At 40.1% G+C, this 4,162-nt stretch overlaps 1 pseudogene; it reads left to right on the top strand.

Moving 5' to 3' along the window:
* The first annotated feature begins 817 nt into the window (after window positions 1-817).
* LOC138053398 (uncharacterized) lies at window positions 818-2,765 on the top strand (annotated as a pseudogene).
* The last annotated feature ends 1,397 nt before the right edge of the window (window positions 2,766-4,162 follow it).

Below are 4,162 nucleotides of genomic sequence, written 5' to 3'. Positions count from 1 at the left end.
CTGGTAGCCACCACAAGTCTTTAAGGATGGGAGAAATGTGAACATTATTCCTTGTGTTGCTAACAATATGGACCACAAAATTTCAGTGCAAGGTTGTTCACTCTATATATCCATTAGAAGGACGCTGCACACTTAGTCTAATAGTCTACTAATCTATTTTATAGTTCCACTGTGATAGTAACTTTCTTACCTTGAAGGTCATCTACAACAATGATGTCGTCATCCGAAAATGGACTATGGAGAAGATCCCAAGTGTCTGTATAACAATGGTATACAATTTTCTCATTGATGTCAATTTTAAAGTCGGTATAGATAGCCATTTTCCTGTTAATATGAATTTTCTATTGCAAATTATTTAGAGTTACTTATACAATGAAAGTAAGCATACACATGCTTGACATTATGTAAACACTGTCTGAAAAGACTTGATATTAATTAAGTTCTGTTTATTCCATAACGGAAGGGAGGGGGGCTACACATGGTATGTATGGTGGAAACTTTCATTTCAGCTTTCCGTTTCAGATAATAGCAAGAACTTAAATTGATGTGTCTTTTAAAAAGTGTTCAATGCCTTCTGAAAAAGGAGAGACTACACCACAGGGAGCTCACCATCATCCTCGCCATCATCGCTTTGTTGAACCAGTCTCTTAAGGTATCTTCTTGTTTCACCGTACAAAGAATGGAATTCTTATTAACTTACATGTAAAGACAAAGATCGCTTTATTGGCAAATATGGCTGCCGCTTGGATCGGCCCGAGACTAGTACTGATAGTCCTCTGCTAGCGGCTTTTTCCTGATTTTGTTATAATGGCAACGCATGGCTGCCCGTGTTTTGACAGAAGACAATATTGCGGAAGCTGTGTTAGCTGGTAAAGAGCCATCATCATTGAAAAACGAAGAATTACGATTCTGGCTGAAATGTAGGGGTGATTCCTTAAAGGGTTTGAAAACAAAAGCATTATTGGTTAAAAGGTAAGACTTCTCGTTGCACATGTGAGCGGTTACTTTGGTCAACAAATCACACCTAAAATTTATTATCTACCTCATATTAAGAGTCGAAGAATATCTAAGTCTGGCTGAGATCACATCATTGTAGATTTAGATGTCCACAAAATCTGCACTAAAAGAAGACAACACGAAGCGGCGAGGAAGGACGCGACTCCGAGTACTAGTGTTGTTGTTGAGTATCCGTCAGATGGCTGATCTACAAATCTGACTTGAATGCCTTTTTTTACGCGGGCCGAAATGAACCAACATATCTTGAAATCGGGAAAAGACATTTCCTCCGGCAGCAGTAATCACTCTGTACCAACAAGTATCAGAAAAGCAACAATGTTCCTTCAAGATGAATACTTAAAAGGAATATTAGTTGCAAGCGATGACAACTGTTTTTATTTTAAGTCGAGCTGTCATCACAGCTTCAGGAAGCACGATGCGCCACAAAACTTAAAAGTAACTCTGTGTATTGTGAGTGGAAAGGTCAAACATGCCTACTGTACTTGTGTTGCTGGTGCAGTTGGCTTCTGTAATCATGTGTTAGCTTTGATGATGAAGATTTGTAAGTTCACCCTTTATCGGTACAAGAATGTCAATGACCTGGACAATGAGGGTGACATGCAGGCAAAACAAAGCTGCACCTCCATGTTACAACAATGGCATCGCAAGGGTAGAGGGGATACAATAGCTCCACAACCAGTTAAGGAAGTAGTTGTTTACAAAACGCGCCAAGATCAGGACAGATCTTTATCAAAAGATCAGGGTGTGAGATGCCTTCTTTACAAGGCCCGAACAATAAAGGCTATTAAAGGCCAGCAGGCAGATGAAAACAAGTTGCTCACCAAGCTATAGGCCATAAACTCAAAAATGGCTCTAGCGCAGATCATGACTCCCACCTTAAACAACACCCCGTGTATAGATACAACATTTGGCAAAAGCCCTCAAGGGTCTTTTGGAAGCTATCAGCTTTCAAATACTGAGGACAATTTTAAAGTTTATTGTGACATTTCTTCAGTAGCAAGGAGAGACCCTGGCTGTAACTACAGGGAACAATTGACTTTAAAGATTTCCACTTAAATCAGGAGAACCATTTGTTTTAACACCTGGAATGACAAAGGCAGAGAAAAACTTCGTGGAAAGGCTTCAGGTTGATGTTGATAAAATTAATGAAATTGAGAGGAAAACTCAGAGGCAATCTGATGTCAAGAGTGGAAAAGCCAGAGAAAACTTCGATTCACAGTGCAAAACTCTTATTAGCAACAGGAAAAAGCACCATGACAATTTAGTGAACAGCCTTTGACACCCCAAACCTTTCACTTCAAGCTGCACCAATCATGGGATCAAATACAAACCAGTAGCCCTTGAACAATATCAAAAGTATATACTATCTAACCGTCGACCTGTACAAGTGCAGAAGTCAGGCCTTGTAGTTAGTCCAGAAACACCATATCTGGGGGCCTCACCTGATGCGAAAGTTGTTGACGCTGGCTGCTCAGATCCCTTTGGCCTATCTGAGGTTAATTGCCCAGAAACAAAATTCTGAGTCACACCCCTAGATGCATGTTCAGATGGCACTTTTTTTCTGGAGAGCATAGACGGTCAAGCTGGGGGTGACCGGTGCTCGCTGTTGTGCCTTTGTGGTTTACACAAGTAAGGGTATGAGCATAGAATGGATTGCATTTGATGAGCAGTTCTGGATCAGCTTAAATGCTAAATTGAAATCATATTATTTTAAACATTTTCTTCCCAAGGCAACCAGAGAATGTTAACCACCCCTCCCCCCAGATTTTTCTTCCTGTCTTTCTTAATAATGATTGACATGGTAAAAAAATAATAAGAAATTAAATTTAACGCCAGTACAATGTAATTCAATTTTCAGGGTAGAAAGTTGAAGTAATTTTTATTATGGTTAAGTTAGGCCAAGTAAAAAAAAAAACACGTTTCTCGTTCGGATTTCTACAAAAAAAGAGAGCGGGCAGGCGGTTTTTTTTGTTATTTATTATTTCCTATTGCATGCTTTCTTTACACATTATTACCTTCCCCCAGGGATACGTAGGAGCTCTTAGGTCAAATGTTAATAAGACGAAACATCAGATATTGCTTTCTGTGACGAAGGCGAAAAAGGCATCTTGTGACGTTTGGACACAGCTTGTATTTTGGAGGGCACATATTTCTCCCCGTCGTTTTCTTTACCGTACAAGTCCTGAAACTAAACATAAATATATCTATTTATGAGTTATGATCAGGTAAACCGTTTGTATTTAAATACACGTCATGCCATGCTTACCTCAAAGTGAAGGTATTTATCTCGTCAGGGAATTGGGAATGGTAGGTGGTGAAGCTGCGAAAACTCATCTTGCCAAGTCCTTGATGCACCACACACACACTCTTCATCTGAACACTTCTTGATGCTAAACTGGTAATGACCTTTCACACAGAGGTTATCAAGAAACTGTTGCAGCTTCAAGCACAGCTTAACAGGTTGCGATGGTTGCGAAGATGGAAGTAGTGTGTTTGGATCAAATTCCCCATCAATGCGTTTCAGTTGGTTCGCTAGCTGCAAGAGTTCCTCACTTTTGGCAGCACTGAAAACTTTGAAACTTTTACCCTTGTGCTGTAAACGAGAGAAAACACTGGCGATAAGTGTTTTGCAAGGCTTTATGCTGTCCTCAACTTCTTCCTCTATGGTTGGATGCTTCTTTGATAAATCTCGGATTCGGGTCTCGCAAGTTGTGATCAGGTCCTCCATTGTGGTAATGGCACTCTATGGGATTATTATTGCCATCTTCACTCTAAACCTTATCAAGTTCAGTAGCGTGTCTCAATGCCGTTGACTTTTGAAAGCCATTTTCTTTAAGACCAATATGCACCTGGCCATATTAAAAGCTACCATCCATATTTTGTGGGATCTCCACGTCCAAACTAAATGATGGTGACAATGAAAATTTGGTAAAATCATGGTCACTAACCATCATTGTCTGGTTGATTCCAACTACAACTCTCTTCCCTCTCTCTACTGCTGCCACAGAGTAGTCCGGCTCGCCAACCTTGACAGTGTGTTTATCGTCCTCACAAACGAAAGTTGTTATTTCTCGAAACTGAACGCAAAATTCCTTCTGGTAGCAGAAGATTGCTGATGTGTAGTAACAGTCAATGTGTTCTTTTC

The sequence above is a fragment of the Montipora capricornis genome, chromosome 6 (genome assembly GCF_036669925.1).
Source record: "Montipora capricornis isolate CH-2021 chromosome 6, ASM3666992v2, whole genome shotgun sequence".
In the NCBI taxonomy this organism is placed as follows: domain Eukaryota; kingdom Metazoa; phylum Cnidaria; class Anthozoa; order Scleractinia; family Acroporidae; genus Montipora; species Montipora capricornis.
Note: the sequence above shows the minus strand (reverse complement) of the source record. Positions and strands in the feature narration are given on the sequence as shown.